Here is an 18,018-nt window from a genome sequence, read left to right as displayed (position 1 = left end):
AATGAGCCATCTTTCTGCCTGACTGCAGTCCTTTGGTGTGTGACTTCCTGAGGACAAACCTCTGATCTGCCCAGAAACTCACATCGTGTGTGGCCTCTTTGATAGCTCCCTTGGTAGGAGCTCAGCTGCAGATCTGGGATCCTTGTGGGACTTCATCAAAGCATTCTGGACTTCCAGGTGAAGAGAGTTCAGAGAAACTCTCGTGTTCCACATGAAATGTAATAGCTGGGAGCAGAGGAAGAGAGGAAAAAAAGATCTGTTTTGCTTTTATTTCTTAAATAAACTTACTCAGCAGCTCTAGGGAAGGGGACATTTATTGGTGCAACTGGTTTCTGTGTAAAGTAGAAAGACATGACAAATGGCTTTGGGAAGGAGGAACCAGATCTGTTTAACTTGAAAACTCTTTAGTGAGTGAAAATTTCATCTCAATGCAAGGAAAATATGCTTAAAGCTGAAGAGTTGGGAGAGTAAGTGGATTTTAGCAATTGTGCTGAAAATTCTTGTCTCAGTGTTGGGGAGTGGGCAAGGTCTGCTGGTGTTAGCTTCCCAGGGCAGAAAAACTGAAGTCCTACCCCTGCTGGGCTCTGCAGAGATTTTGGGGAGAAAAGAGCATGAGCAGGAGGGCCCTACATACCAACCAGCAGTGAAAGAGGGAGAGGAACTGCTGTTTAATAGCATGCTAGAGAAAATGGCTCAGGTTTTCTCAGGGCAGCACTAAACTGTTAACAGTGCTTGGTTAGCAGCATCTGGGGATGACAAGTTTATTCAACCTTGTCATCTGGTACAACAATGGGTGTCATGTGAACAAAATATCTCAACGCACTGCAAGCAAGCAAGACCTCTCCAACACCAGCTCTTGGAGGGTAGGATGGTTGTCATGCCACACCCACAGTCTACATGATGATGTTTCTGTAAGCTTCTGCAGACCCTCATTTTTAACAAGCAAAACTCCTAGTAGCTAGCTCTGGAGTGTTTTCGAAATTGAATGGGGGTCATGTCTTGTGTTGGAAGCAGATGCAGATTACCCTTATTTTGTTCTCAAAGGGTATATTTGTTTCATGTGACAGTGCACAGTGAACTCCTCCACGCACACTTGGCAATTGCTGACTATTCTCTGCATTTCATGTGGGGCAATTTGGTGCAGCATGACCATTCCCCTGGGCTCCAGAAGCAGTGGAGCTGTCTGGAGGGCTGCAGGCAGCCCTCTTCTGGCTGCCCTGGGCACTGCCCTGTGTGGATGTTGCTTCTGTTGCAAAGCTCACCTGATTCTATGCACTTTCACTGTCTCTCAGCACTGCAGACACCAGTTGGCACAGAGGTAACTCCTGTGGCTTTGCCACAGAGCAGCTGTGTCTGTAGCACCTTTAGCAATGGTAGCACTGGGCAGGGATTTAGACTCTGTCTAAAGAGTCTCAGGCTCTCAATTAACCTGTTGCCCACTCCTCTATGCTGACATCCTGGTGAGTTGTCAGCCAAGCCTGCAGGTCTCCCACAGTCAGTAAGTGTGCTTGCACATGCAAGTCTGGAAAGAAGATGAATCTTTCCTGGGACATTCTCCAAAACAATGAAACATGTTCTCCTGCAAGCTAGAGATTGCTGTAGCTTTCAACAAAACAAATCCCAAGAACAAGTTGTATATCATCCAAACTATAGCAGAACCGTAGTAGGATGTATGTTCTCAGGGGGAAAAAGCTGCTAAAGCCAAGCACTCTGCTGCATGTGCTTGGGGGATGGGGGTGGGGAGAGTGAGGAGCAGAGATTGGAACAAACAGCTTGTGACAGACCTTAGCTGTGTTTTCTTATGCCAGGCTGGAAGATGCTCAGAAGCTGAGTGTAGGAACCTGGACAGAGCAGTGCTGAAGAGATTTCCATGGATCACTATGCTTTGGTTACTAGGGCATTAAGCAAACTGCTTCAGTGCTTTTAGAAATTTAATAAAGTGTATAACAGTTAATCCAACACTAAAAGTTAAATGAGATTTCTCAAGAGTGTCTTATCATCTTGGATGGACATGGAGAGGATCTGGGTCAAGGACATCAGCTGTACAAAGCACACCTCCAAGTACTACCTCAGGATGACCAATGTGGCTTGCTATCTGGCATTGTTTCCCAAAAGAGAGCACTCACCTTTCTATTTAAATATCTCACTTTCTATTTAAATAAGGTTTAAATGTGGTAAAAAAGGAAAACATGGAGAGGAGAAAACTTGCTTGTGAAGACTATGGTGAGCAGATGTCTAAAATGAAAGGGGAGGGAAGAAAAGAGGAGGCACTGTAAGATATAAGGTGGCTACTCATGTTGCAAACTTTGTTTTGTTTTTAGGTTTCCCTCAACCTCCTTGTAAGGCCTATTGATTCATCATCATAAGGATGGGTGATTTAAAGCAGTGAATTACTGGCTATGGAAATATTTACCTTAGAGTCTTCATAAAAAATTTAACTTGTCCATATTTCTTTAGTCAGAAAAAATCATCTTGTTCTTTCTGGTTTTTTGTCTCATGATATTACAGGGGTTTTGATAACCTGGCAAAGACTAGATATGGTAGGAGAAATGGCAATGGCATAGAGGTACTTTCTGTGGATGGTAGAGATACAGTAAGAAGGTGTTGAACTTGTGCAAACTGGCCCATGAAGAATTAGTGGAGAACTGGCAGGTATAAGGTACGCCGTAACATTTATTTTAAGGAAACTATAAGCAACTGTTTGGGATAAAACCTTTCATGCCTCAAACAAATCCTCCTGGGAATTTTTCTCATTTTCAAGAAACAGGCTTCAGAGCTCAGAGGATACAAGGATTTGCAATGTGGAAAACATTCTGGCAACTTACTCTAGGAGAAAATGTTTTGAAATTATTTGTCTTGTATCAGAGTCATTCCATAACGAAAATCTGCGCTTTTATAGTTGCCATACAATGAGCATGGCAAAAAGGGATGTTCACATATATGCTGGAAAATACAAGTGTGATGCACAGCTGTTTAGTGCTCTGAGCAGTCACACTGTCACAGTGTGATCCTTCCTGTAGCACTGCTTCAGTCTGGATGTCTACAGTCTTCTTGTGGCTGACTGAGACACAGTAATGATCAACTCAATCTTACATATATCCCATGATTCCTGATTGTTTTCTCAGCTTAATAGTCAATATGCATGTGGAAAAATATCAGTGCTTTAGCTCCAGCTCATGCTTTTGCAGAAGGCTTTACTGATGTGGCAGCCTGACTCCTTCAGTTCAAGGGAGTTTAGTTGTTCCTGAGATACAGCAACCAATACCAGGCTTCAAGTGGGCACCACTGTGGGGATTATGGAGTCCCCTCTTTGACTCCAACAGTAATTACTGATGATCTTGAAATAAAGCTCTCTTGGTACTATCATGTGAATAAGTTGTGGTATTAAAATTGCAGCACTCATCAGAGTGGTGACAAAAACTTTCATATGCTTGTCCCAATTCATTAGCCCCTAAGTATGAATAAATGGAATAAAATTTCTTCCTGTCAACCGCTGAGTCCCTGCAAGACCAATCCCAGTATTTCCTGTTGCAGTAAAAAGCAGTCCTGTTTGTTTTCAGGTCAAGTTAAAAGTAATTTTTTTGGTAATGACATGGAACTATCAAAATAACCCATTTCAAGGTAGTTGGAAGCTTGAGAACGACCTTTAGTCTAAAGCAGATTGAGAAGTCATATAAGGGCTGAGATAATCACAGAATATGATCTGCAGAGTGCTTTAATCAGGTTTTGATGACCTTTTTTCTTTAAGCCAACTTTATCATTAATGTAAACATATAAATGTTACTCCTTAGCTTTTCCTTCTTGATTTTCTTGTTTATTTCTTAAATATAACAGTGAAGGTATTGCAATTTCTCTCCTATTCAAATAATTTCTCACTTTCTTCCTCTCTCATTTTAAAATCCTGAGGATAAGCCTTCCCTGAAGACTCTGGTTTTCCAATTTTCAATAATTCCAAGTTTACCCAGCTTAAGCTTATTCTCCTCCTTGTGCTTTTATTGCTCTTGCTTTAGGTTCTGCTACTGTATGTGTGGCAGTTTTGCTTTGATTGCTTTCCATTTTCTCCTCTGCCTACAGGAAATTTCATATAGCAGTCACCCAGTTATTCATCCCTTTTTGATCCTTGCTCTGCTACAATTTGGAGTCTTAATGTCTTCTCTCCACCACTGTCTCTCTCAAACCTAGATCAAAATTGGAATATCAAGTAACTTGTATTATGTACTCTTTCTCTCTTGCAGTTCCTCTGATCTTAAATATCCACTAGGATGGATTCTTATTAGTTGTCTTGATTTCATGCTGTTTTGCTGTTGAGATCTTCATGAGAAGTTTCCTTTGGCTTGCTACTGTCACCATTTCTAAAATGGACCCCAAAATCTCCTTGGCCAATCTCACACAGGGGCTTTTTGCAAAGTGGGGTCCTCCACCTGCAGGGATGGCACTTCCAGCCTCGAGCTACTGCAGGGTGCCTTGGGAAGCAGAGCCTCTCTCAGTGGCTCCAAAGACCCTTGGTGTTTCTGGGAATAGGACTGATAAGGGGTTTTTTAATATATTGTCTTTCCAAAATGAAAACACTGATTCACTAAAAAAGACTCATCTTTTAATGGAAATTTGCTCTTCCTCAAATTGTAATCACTACCAGAATACAAAAACAGAGCAGCAAATAGCTACTGATTAGGATGTTTTCCCTAGAGAAAGAGAAACAGGTTCAAAGCTCTTGTCACAATAGGATGTGGTAAGGCTGTGAACCCAGGTATGTGGTGTCTCAGGTAAGTGCCTGAATTATTACAGGATAGAAATTTTATGCCTGTTTACTAAGCACTTTCCTCTTTTCTTCATTCTTTGGGGATTTATATAGCAAAACATTGGAATCATTTTTCCATAAAACTCCATTAACCTTATGCTAAGATTCTATTTTTGAACTGTATATTTGATTTGTCATATGTGGAGGTTTGCTTAGGGAGGTCTTGGCTAGCATTTGTTAAATCTGTTTGCAGATTACTAAATCCTGTTGCATAAGAGGACATTTGTGTAGCCAGGGGCCATGCAAATACCTAGATAAGTGCTCATGTGGGTAAATTTCTTCTAATAGCTTTTTCTTTTTGTGCAAGTAACAGTTGTTTTCCTGCCAGAGAAAAGTATTGCAATAAATAAAAAATACAAAAATGTGGATAAATTGAAGTACTTCTATCAATTAAAAATACTTCTAAAGAGAAATGTGAAGCATTTAATAATATTTACATGTGATGTTTGGCATTTGTTCTTCAAGTGCTGATACAAGACTCCAGCAAGAACAGATAACTATGAGGAAGGTGGTTCATTCTATTGATGCATGCTTGGCTGTCTGCTGAGCTTTCTTAGGAAAGTGAGATGATTCAAGCTGGGGTTATTTTTTCTATAAACTAAAACTGAAAAAGTTTTTTCCTGATTTTGATCCTGAATAAAGGAGCAGAAAAATGAGTGATATGCAGATGTTCTACTTAGGATACTGTACAAACTTGCAGAGCTGAGCAGGCAAGAATGAAAACTATCACAGTGGAAAACAAAAAATAAAAAATGGACAACTAAAAATTAAGTGTGACATATCCTGAAAATGAAATATTTTTCTACATTTTCTCTTGCTCTGACTGCACCATGCATCTATCTCATTCCTTATTATATGTGTTATGGAGAAGAGGGAGCATAAACTGAAACAACCCAAACTGCATGCTTTGCCAAAGTAATTAAATTGCATTTCACTGCTGTGATGACTCCCTAGACTCTGCCTTTTGCTTCCTGTAAGCCCCCTTTTTTTTTTTCCTATGTGATCTCACAATCCTCTGCTGCACCAATCCATTATTGCTTCTGCAGCCACATATAGTTCCAGACTTTTGAATTTGCTCTCACTTGAACCTGATGCACATAATAACCTTGCCTCCCTCACTAAGGTGTAACACTCAGCTGACAGCTGGGTAAGCCCCTCAAATAAGGCCTTGGGCACTGCAACATGGGTTCTTGGCTGAAGCTTTCAGGTACAAAAGTAATGCAAATAAATAACTTCATGTTATCATGGCGATCTGTGTTTTGCTTTAGAAGTCAGCCTTTTCAGTAAGTCAACAAGTGAAGCATAAAATTATAGATGTAAACTTGTTCTAATGGTTTTGTGCTGATGATCTCTGTTGCTTATTGTTCTTATGTAGTTGTTTGGCCATGTGCAAAAGGATGAGAGGAAAGGACTTGTCCTTCGGTAAGGGGAGTAATTGAGTTCCAGTGCACAAAGGACAGTCATTGCAACAGTCTCAAAATAATAATAATGCAGGCAAGCAAGCAAAGCGTTGTGTTGTCATTGTACCCCCTGAATTCTAGTTACTCAGGGTTTACTCTGCCTTTTACCTGTAATGGTTTAGTGGTGCTCATTAGTGCATCTGTTTACTGCTGACAGTATAAACATGGAAGAGGATTTGGGTCAAAAGACGCAGCAGCTGCAATAAAATTACCAACAGATTAATCAACAAGTGTCTTATCTCTGTAGGACTGAGTTATGGTCAAACCCCTGCTAGTTCTACAGAGGAGAGAATAGGATCTGTATCAGCTGCTAAAAACATCTTCTTTGTTTTCCAAAGTCAGAATAATTACCACTCATCCCAATTTAATTTGCAGTAAAAAAAAGCCCTAGTACTGCATAACAACACCAACACAATTTCTTTTCACAGTGACTGATAAATTCTCTTGGACTCCAAACTTCTTTTTTACTTTTAGGCAGCTTTTTGTCTTCCAAAAGTGTTCTTATAGGTTTACATTTGAACAAGTTTATACAAATAGACTTCATTAAAGTAGCAGGGTAAATTTCAGACAAACCTGCAAATCTTGAAGTTTAGTTAAATCAGCATCTTGATTCTGAAAGGACAGCTTTCAAGGATAAGAGACTTCATACAATCCTTGAAAAATAATGTTTCTACCAATAAAAGTTGGGTTGTGAAAATAATTCTTCCCTTTTCACCAATTATTAAAAATTAACCTTTTGTGTGAGAAAGGTGTCAATGGTATTTGAACATCTTCTACTGTTGGTTATCCAAACTTTTCATCCTCATTTAACTCCGCTCATGTCATTGGCAGTGGAGGAATACCCAGTCTCCTGATGGTCCATGAGGCTGAAGTAGGTTCTACAGCTAAGATCACTTAAAGGATAACTCAAATTTATATTCATAAATTGCACATGGATGTGTATTTTTTTTCTCTGATTGATGCAGTTTCTCCTATAATTGAGCCTGTGAATCATAAACAAAAACCTCCTCACAGCTGTGCTTCTAGAAACAAGACGAGGGAATGGCTTGCCATTAGAGTTGCCTAAATTAGCAGGTGCTTTTTGATTAGTGGCTAAGCTGGAATGTTCAAGACAAGCGTTGGGTTGAGACTAAGTGAAATTCTCTTGGATTTGTTTTCCCAAGAAAATAAGGAAAAGATCTTATCTGTGACTGTTTCACTTGGCTCAGAAGCAGAAAGCTTGCTTTGCTTTAGCATCTGCTTGGCAAATTTCAAAACAAATGTCAGCTAAATGTCAAAGTATTTTGATTTTCCCAGTTTTTCCTCTTTGGTTACCATTACATTCTAAATCTGAACTGAATTAATGAATGCTTTCTCTACCTATTTCCTTTTCCCAAGGAATTTTTCAACAAAATATTTACTGAAGTGTGCTTTTAGCTTCAACTTCAGTTGCAGAACTCCAATCAGAAGTAGGTCTTGTGACCTTTGAAAAGGTTTGGTATTGAAGTCTTTGTCCAAAGAATGACGGGCTGCTTTTCTGCCAGTTAAGAGCCTGGTCCATGCGAGGCTCCAATTTCCCTTGAATGGGGTTGGCGTTACTGTTCCCAGAGCTGGTGTTGCTGCCTGGGGCCCTGTTGCACCAGGCACTGCCCTGGTCCAGAGGATAAAGCTGGTCCCTTTTGCAGAGAAGTGGAATTACCTGTCCAAGCACACAGCTGGTGATGTGGAGGGAGATGAGCAGCCGGGGCCCCGGGATGGTGGGCAGCAACCACTGCACAGGAGGCAGTGGCAGTGACAGCAAGGTGCCAAACAGCTGTCAGCTCTGTGTTGCTGCCAAAGAGACTTGAAGGCAGAATTCAAAAGGGAAGGAGTTCCCTGTAAGCATTGGCAGAACCATCTCTCCTCAAGCCTGAAGGGCAGAATGGCAGGGATAGAAGTGCCTGCTAGAAACTTCCAGAGGGCAGCAAAGCCTGAGAGTGCTGTTCTGCTAAGGGCCAGGCAGCATATTTCCCCTCCCTCTCTACACCCTATGCCCACTGCTATAGCAAATCAAGCCATTCTGTTGTGTAGGAATACTGAACAAAAGCTGCAGGCTAAATAAAGAAAAATAACTATAAAAATAGTCATGTACAATGTTAGCGCTGACTGTGGTACAGAACCATCTTTCCAGTGTCTGTGGGGGCTTGGAAGATGGGAGACACCAAAAATTCAAATCATCTCCTTCCTGCCAGTGTGTTAGGATGACTGCCCAAAGAGATGCCAAACAAATAAACCAGATTCTTTTGTGGTTTGAATATGCCTTCATTCTGGATCTGAGGGGCAGCAGGATCAAGCACATTGAGCCCTATTCTAGGTTTTATGAGCTGATTCTGGATGGAGATAAGGTCTAGGTACCCAGTTCAGGTGAAATGTTGGTTCCTTGAAGTTTTTTGTGCACAGGAATCCAAGTTGTAGTTTCTTCCAGTGTTTCTACTGTGGCACAGTAGCGTTTGGTTTTCCATGGAAGTGCTCAGCCTTGGTTCCCAAATTGCACATCTGTGCAACCCTTAAAGCAGTCCCTGCTCACTTGCTTTATGCTTTCTAAAGCACCCTTCTTGCAGTGCTTTAGGATGAGAGATGCATGTGTGTTTAAGAATTCATGCATATATAGTTTTTAGTGATGAAAAGGGTTTTTTGCTTTAATTAGTGCTAACTTTCAGCAATAAGGCTTTATGCATTTATTGGTGGGGCTGCCAAATTTGTAAACTGAATGATTCAATAAGTCTTCTTTTATTTCGATAATTACTGTGAAACAAGATGATGTGAGAAATCTACACTCTTCTTTCAGTGTTGAATTGTAGATGTGGAATATTTGACTTAATAGATTCATTCAAATACCTCACTTTTAGCCTTGCCCATTCAGGAGGAAGGTTAAAATAACAACTTGGGTTGGCACAGAATTTTAGTCAAGAATAACATGAATTATATTATTGCATCAGAATATTTTAGCACTTATTAAAAAGAGGGGTAAAGCAGAAAGAGGAAGGTTTTGAACAGATTTTCTGTTCTATAAAGCCCAAAATGAAAAGCTTTGCATATGGGTTTCCTTTTTGTTTAGATTTATCCTATAAAGTTCTAAATGCACTGAATATTATACGAAAGGCCCCTCAGCAGTGGCTTACCACTGATGTTAAAGGGAAGGGTGAACGTTGAGCTGCCACATGGAACTGTTGCAAAGTAGCATGGAGAGAGCCAAAGAAAATCACTGTCCCAGGCAAGTTAAACCAACTGCATCATCTGATGCGTCCTTAGGTTACCTGCTACCTGCTCACAGCATTTCCAGTCTCATACAGAGCTGTGATCTGATCTGCCTGTGAGTCTGTCCTGTTCCCACAGTCTTCCTGATGCATCAAACCCAAAACATAGCTTCTTCCTTTGGCTTTGACCACCCTCTCCTTTGCTTATTTAGATTGAAAGCTCCTGGAATGCAAGTTTGTCCAAGCACTCTGGATGGTGCCAAACTGCATAATGTCTTTTACAAATGAGGACTCTGAGCGAGAAGCTTTGAAACTCACTGCTTATTTGAAACCCCTTGTAGGGCTAGACCAGCCCTTAACTTCACAGCTCCCTAAGTTTATGAAATAGTTCCTGGGCTCCTCTTATTCAAGAGTTGTGTTATGATTACCAATCAATCTATTTTCCTTTCTACTTATCAATAGGAAACAAAATTGAAGGTTTTTTTGCCCCTGGTGATACAGGATGCATTCTCTGCTGTAGGTAGCAGAAAAAAAAAAAAAAAGATGTCTTTTTAGATTATTAGTGAGTTTTATGATCTGAAAGAAAAATAAGAGATGCCCTGAAGTTGTTAACTCTAAGGACAAGGGGAGGGTGGTTTTTTCTTCTGCTGTGTAGTTAAGAGAAGGAAACCTGGCAACCCACAACTATCATGAATACTTATTTCAGTAACGGATGCAAGAACCGTAGTCCAGGTTCAGTAGATGTTATCAGCTTCTTTTTGTGACCACAGCAGTGTCTGGTGGTATACACCCTTCTTCCCACGCAGGAAAGACCGATGATTAGTATCATGAAGGTCAGCCTGATTAATCACCACTGATTTCCCTCTAGGGAGCTGAGAAGAAAGGTTCTTTGGAGACCAGTTTGTAACAACATCCCATAACGAGGTCTTCTGGTCAATATAAAGGCACTTTGTTCATGGCTCTGGCTATGAAAAAGGAGGCAGAAATTGTGAAGGAACATGCAAAATATGTTCCCCAAACTTAATTATTAACATGATTACGTTAAGTGGAAATACCATGTTATCATTGCCAACCAATTGCATCAAGTTTTACTTAATTTGTAGCCTGACCTGGTAATACAACAATAATTAAAATGTACTATCCTCATTAGAAGAAAGGAAAGGTTTGTTGTACAAAAGACTAATTAGATTACTTATACCCTCAATGTTAAGAGCTTTTGAAATCAAACCAATAACTATGTATAATTCATGAGACTTGTTTTTCTTCCATGCATAATTACTAATTCAGAAACCCACCACAAAATGAATTGTGATTTACCTTTGAGGAGTCTATAGCTTCTCAGTTATGGGTTAAAGGAATAAATTACACCTTCAGAGTTTAAAAAAAAAAAAAAACAAAACCAAACTGTCTGAGACAGAAAGGATCACAGTCAATCTAGACCATTCGTCCTCCACAAAGTGGGAGAGACTACATTCTTAAGCCCTAGTGATGATGTATTTACTACTGCTTACACTCTCCTTCTGTCTTCCTTTCCTCTTGGAAACCCCTGGTGGTGGATATTCTATGCCATGTCTACAAAACCTGCTGCAGAAATTTACTAAAAGGATGATTTCTGCGCCCTTGGGCCGTAAGCTGCCTGTTCATCTGGAGTGTTTTGAGATGCATAAATCATTTTCCATCTAGTATGCTCCCAGCATATTGATCAGACATAGCCTTGATGATGTTACCAGCACTCTGTAAAACAGCCCACACAGTATGGGTCTATTTAGGTGGGAAAAAAAAAATAATCAAACCCAAATAGCAGAACCATGTAATTGAGGTACATCTTAACAAAAACACCAAAGCCATTACCTTAGACTGTTCCCTGTTGAGACCGTGGAAGGTTTCTCTCATGATTTTAATTGCGTAATTATAAAATTTGACTCAGCTATTAAGTTTTATGGCAGCTCAATCCCACAAAGCTAACAAAAAGACAGGGCTCATACACTGAGTTTTCAGTGATCTCAGAGAAGTAAATCACATGGAGGATGCTTATTCAGTCGTGTAACTCCGTATCAGTTTTTGCCTCCTGGGAATGAAATGAAGGAGTCCCAGTGATGCCAAAAGTAACTAATAATACATTTTCTGATGACCAAAAGAAGACTGAAGATGCTCTGGGCCAAATCTAATGCAGCTACAGTGCTTTAAGGCAATTGATTTATGTCAGTCTGTGTTAGTAGAAGATTTAATCCTCCATGTTTAGATGACATCACTTTGGAAAAGCATTTGTAAGACAGTGGTTTTTTTCTCTCGCCCCCCACCTTTAAACAGTAATAATGAAATGGCAATGTTAGCTGGCTTACCCCACAACACACACCCCCACCTCACAATTCAAGGTGCAGAAGGGCTACCCCTAAACTAATCCTGTGATAGATATATAGCTGGTACTTGCCTATTCCATAGCCTGGCTAGAGAATATGTTCCTATAGAAATGCTCCTGCCCTTCTGGCCAGTGTTGTAACAAGTGCTTTTTGGGGTTGGCCTGATACAGAGCATTGCAGCAGGGAGCTCAGAGCTTGGGGAGTCTTTATGTTGTAGAGGAAAATAAAACAATGAAATGATAATCTTTTCAGATAACTGCAATATGCTGTATGGCTTCAGAAATCTGACTGTGTCTTGGAACACCCAGGCAGGCTCTGGGTCTGTTGCACAGGGAAACCCACACTATACACCCTGGAGGGTAACTACTAGTCTTCTCAGGGCCAGGGAAAGAAAAGGATAGGATACCAACCTACATTACTATTTTTGCCATTGCAGTGGAGAAAAGATGTGTGAGAGTTGTTAAAGATGCAATTACTCTGTGGTTAGTGCAAAGTGGCTCTATTGTTGCCCAGAACTCTTAAGGAGGAAAAGAACTCAGTGCTGTTGATTTCCTCAGTGTATGTCCTAGTTATGGAGGCTGTGTGCTAGGGGGTCGGGATTTGAGTCAGTGTTTGGCAACTCCAGAAATCAAAGACTTAGCACTTCAACTCATTTGCAAGTACCGTATAATGAGCTTTGAGAATTCCTCTTTAGTCTGAGTTTGCTCTCAGAAGGAGTTCTGCAGCCTATGTATATTAGGGCAGCATAAATGACAGATGAGTCAAACCCTTTTTTAGTCTCTTCTCTTTTGAACCTGTAGAAGAATTATCTGACTTGACTGTCTCTGCTCTCCTGAAATTAATTAGAGCTTTACTTCCATTACTTTTAGTCTCAGTGAAAGTTTTGTTTCCTACTCATCATGACAACAGTGAAAAACTTCTGAAACAATATTTAACAGCAAGCTCAGCACTTTCAGGTTCCTCCAAAAAAATTCAAAGGTGAGAGTTTAGATGTTTTTCCCCACTGTTTTCAGATTCTAGGAAGGTAACTAAAATCTTGAAGCTAGCAGAAAATTCTGTTGAGAACTTGGATTCAGCCTCATTGCACGAAAAGGGGACACATCATCAAAGCTAAAGACTACAAAACCAAGCCAGATCACAGCTGAAGCAGGCTTCAAGGCTCTCTGTGAACCCTCTAACTGCATGGAATAAGAGACACTGTTTTCTTCTTGTTTGCCTTATTTTGAAAACTTTATTTTCAATTTTGAGATGCATTTCACATATTAGTTCTGAAAAGCATCTGGTGTTGCCCTAGCTGCTATTGAAGTCAGCTGAAGCTTCAAGTTGTGAAATGACCATAGACCAAGCTCACCAGAGTGACCAATTGTGATGGAAAAGAAAGGAGAATGGTCCTACTAGGGAATAAAGTGACAGTGAGAAAGGTCACATTTCTCTCTCAAGCATATTGTCTTCTAGCAAGAAAATATGAGTTCTGAGCAGATATATTTAATATCTCATCTTAAGAAAATGAAAAGGGCGATTTCTAATTAGTGCTCACCTGATTCCCCAGGGCTGCCAAGCACAAAGAACTTTGCTTCATTTAGATCCCAACAAAATCTTTCTCACCAGCAAAAAAGTGATTCTGATCATCAACCTCTAGTAAATTCTGGGTTTGTGCTACCATATTTGTCATTTTACAAACTGGTACTCGGTGCAAAAATAGAAATAATAACACATGCTGCTGCTTATACTGGATCTAGCATACAAAAAGTAGCAGTTCAGGAGATAGACACAACTGGCAGATTGCCATTTAGACATGAGAAAACAATTCAAAAGTGATGAGAAATTTACAAATGCTCGGTATATGGCAGCAGCAGAGTTCTTGTCTGCATTAATGCCTTGTTATTTCCAGGTTACTCCAAGTCCAGGGTGTGTGTGTTTGAAAAATGTACATGTTCAGTTGAATGAAAAAGCTTGGATTTTAAACCATAGCATGAGTGCCAGAGGTGGATGGAGCTTTTTGGTGACAGGGAGGGACTGAAACAGTTTCAGCTGCTCAGGTTTCAGAATTGTCCAGTTATTTCTGGGCTGCTGTGTAACTGATGCAAAACACAGATAATGAGCTGGGGCAAGGAGAGTAAAGGCTATTAGTAGTTTAGTCCTCAATGTGCATTTATTTCTGCCCTCAGCAATTGTAGCAGTCTCTGCTGCTTGCTGGGGATTTTGATTCCCTGGGAGAGGAGGCCAACAGAAAAACAACCCTGCAACAATGAGTACAGCTTGTCTACTAAAAAGACAAAGCATGATTGTTGTGAGAAAGGCTACCTCTATAATAAGCACTTACATTACCCTGGAACTTGGCACTTCCCTAACAGTTCTCTGTACACAAACTTCCCAACCAACTCTTTATGTGTACACGGACAGTTACTAAGAAAAATTGTGCTGTTACCCCACACCAGGAAAATACAAGACTCCAGGTGTATTTGTTAGAGGAGGTCTGTATTGCCTTGTGCAAGAGTGCTCCATTAAACATAAGAAATACTAAGGTCTGGACTAGATTTAACCAGCATATATTGCAAGGAGCAAACTTTAAGAGAACTGTGCATCTGCACCAGCTGCCAGGCAGTGTGCATGGTCTCTGCCAGCCTTTGCATTGGCATTTCCCTCCACGGTGGGAGCCAAGGAGGAGATGAGGAAATGGGGCAGAAACTGAGCAAGAACTACAACTGGGAAGACAGACAAAAGAAAGGATGGGAGGTGTGTGTAAAGCTGGGAGAGGACTGCAAGTGTTGCTGTCAGGCCATCATTACAGATCTTAATTTAGAGCAAATGTGCCTTCATGGTGCCATACAACCCTGTCCCCTATCACCTGTGGAAATGCTTCTAGAACACCATAATGTTGTCTTGTAGAGGAGGCGCCTGTTTAGGCTATTCATCAGAAATATACTTTTTTTAAAATATGGTCAAATTGTTGGTTTATCAGTATAGCCAGGGTGTTAGAATTTCTGTGTCATTCATATGATAAAGCTATTAGGAGAGAACCTCATCCATGACTTGTTTCTGCTTCATTGCAGAGCTAACACCCTCCAGGTTCAGTAACTTGTTATGGCTAACAACTTTTTGGAAACACTGAAAATAGCTCATGGGGAGGGAAAAGGAAGGGAATCAAAGGAGACAATTTTCCAAAGCTGAGCTTCTGCAGAATCAAGGAGGTGTTTTCTGAAAGTTTGCTTTGATCCTGTTTCTAGTGAAAAATACTGTGAAAAGAAAATTGTATGGCTTACAGGATACGAAAAAAAAAAAATCTCTAAAGGGATTAAATCCTTATTCTCCTACTTGCCTGAACAGAGACTTGTACCTGACTTATCTGTGAAAAAAACTTAGAAAATAAGATGGACATGTATTGATGTCTTTTTGCTTCTTCAATATGAAATGCCATCCACTAGATAAAATATCTTTAATGCACTGTTTGCTACATTGATATTAGGATGATGAAGCATGTCCTTTGGCAGTAGTTTAGTGAAGCTCAGTTGTGTTTACTGTAAGAAAAAAGAAACTATTGAGGCAAATGAGAGCCATTAAGATGTTTTTAATCTGTTAACAATATTAGCCTCAGTTTCCTTTTATGTGTGTAGATTTGCTGTGGATACCAGTAGGAAGTGCTTTTTAGGTATTGTCAACATATTGTTTAAATTGTTCTTTTCCTTCTTTGTAACTTCCTTTTTGTGGGGCTTGGAATTTTTCGTCTGGTTTTCTAAGGAAACAAGGCTTATGCAGTCATGTGATTTGGATGTGGTCTTGCATCTGTCTGTCATGCTGTGGCAGCTTTTTTACTCATTAGTAAACTTTAACCAAATTAGAGAGCCGCAGAAGTCTCAAAGCAATTTACATTCTTATATATTCATGAAAATCAAAAGTCCATTACAAAGGGGAGAGAGAGAAGCTTTAAGAGTGGGAACTCTTTTACAAGGGAAAGTGCCTCTACTAAGGACAAGACACAAAAGATTCCACATGAATATGAGTATCCTAAATCCAGATAAAACTTCCTTTAAAATTCACACCCAGTTTGCTACCAGTGAACTCAGTTCCCACACAAAATCCATAGCAAACCAGGCTCCGTGAATTCCTCTCCTCACAGAACCATTTGTTTTGTGCATGTGACCTTGGCCAAGGGTAAGTTAGATCCAAATGCTGCCTGTACCTTACTAACCTTGTTTATTTAGGCAGATCTGGACTAGGCATGAAGAAATAATTATAAAAATGCTGCATTTTATGATTCATTAAGCTTTCAGTTGGCACTTCATGACACAGTAAATAGAAATGCACAAAAAGCATTTCTAGGGTCCTTTATTAATTGCTCTGTTTCTGGGAAATCTGTTTGGAAAGTGGCCTGTTAGCACTGCCTCCTCCTCTCTCCTGCAACAGCATGCAGCTTTTTCACCTCTAATGAAGTTTAATCAACATACACACACAAAAAAAAGTGATAGGCATTCCAGATCACAGGCATTGTGGTGACTCAAACACCGAGTGCTTTTGACAGAACAGAATGCACTGTGCAAATCTTCCATTGTTCTTGGATGAACAAAGGTAGAAACATGGACTCCTTGCTGCATTCTCTGCAGCAGTTTTGTCTTATTGGGGGTTATTTATGTCTTCATTTTTGTGTAAGTGAAACTGAATGAAATCATCCTTTTAGCCCATTACTGCTGTTTGAATTCTCATTCTGTTGTTCAGCACTTCCAAATAAAATTAACCATAGTGATCCATCAGTTATTTTGTGTTGAGCTATGGGTTTTGTTTTCCAGAGATGTTATATGTATTTCTGTTACATAAATCAAGTCAAAGAAAAGATGATATGTCTTATAAAGCATTATTTAATGTGTTACAGTGTTACAAACCTGATAATTGTGAAATTTTCATATTATTTTCTATACATGAAAATCAGGAGTTTTTATTATTATTTTCTTACTGAGGAAGAATCTAAGAAGGGAAAACTGAGAAAAGGTTCAATTTCATAGTTATAATGTTTTATACCTGAAACAAAGCTACTGTTCTCACCTAGGGCTGTAAGAAAGCTCACACACAAAAAATGTTTTCCTTTCATGTTGCTCACTTCCCACTTTCAGTGCTGATGGAAGGTAAGAACATTCAGCTAAGATCATTTGGGTTTTTCTGGTTTTAGCAGGTGATGACTCTTTAAAGATCTGTCACCTTTCTCTTGCTTCACTAAAATCTCTGGGCAGAGATGATAGCTGAGCTGAGACTGCTTTTTGTTCTGTGTACAGTTACCTTGTGTTCACAAAGGACTGGTGATGTCGTAACTTGCATCCCTCCAACAGCATTGCTGATGTGCTAGAAGTAAATAGAGGTAAACCACTGAAGCAAGACACATTTCAGAGGTGCACTGTTAGCTTTGCTACCAGCTGCAGACAACAGCCAGGATTCAATGGCAAGTTACAATCTGAAGGCTTCTTGACTATTTTGCAATAGGATTACTTCATCAGTGTTGTGTTATTTCCACTCCCTTCCATGAGGACAGCTTTCTATTTTTTGCTGTTAGGGAAACCACGCTGCCTGGAAAGATATCTATATTAAGATGACATATTATAAGCTGTTGGGAAATAGATTTGCATTTGATTGGCTTATTCTTAGAAGATTAGTCTTAGAGACTAACCATATACAAAAGTATTTCTTTAAATGTCATTTTGTATGTTTAATGTACAACTTGAAAAGGAAGGCTCTGCTAAGAGCTGTCTTCAAAGACGCTTAAAAACTTTCACAGGGATTGAACACAGGCCTGGCCACCAAATGCTCTTATAAAACTAAGTACTGTGTGTAAAAGGATGCTCTTGTCTTCTGTAGCTCTTTACCTTCTGTTCTGCTTAAAACAATGTCTCCTGCCTGGGCTCAGAAAAGCTGCCTGTCCATGGGAATATTAGTGCAACAGAAAGGAGAACAACTGGAGAGAGCCAGAGAAATATATAATTATTGATTCCATTTGCTGTGATTTTTTTTTCTCTTAAAAAATTTCTTACTAACTTCTTGGAGAACATGTAACATGAAGTACTCTGAGGTTAGTGGGACGTTTGCATCATTAACCCTTCCTCTCACAGTATCTGGAACAAATGTCATAGTAGTTTACAAAGGATTCTACTGGAAATCCAAATGTATCTTAAAAATACAGTAATGCTGCTCTACATAAAGCC

Source organism: Empidonax traillii, unplaced genomic scaffold, assembly GCF_003031625.1.
Source record: "Empidonax traillii isolate 1590-97213 ecotype Southwest subspecies unplaced genomic scaffold, ASM303162v1 scaffold693:size341962, whole genome shotgun sequence".
Lineage (NCBI taxonomy): Eukaryota > Metazoa > Chordata > Aves > Passeriformes > Tyrannidae > Empidonax > Empidonax traillii.
This window is presented reverse-complemented; position numbering follows the sequence as displayed.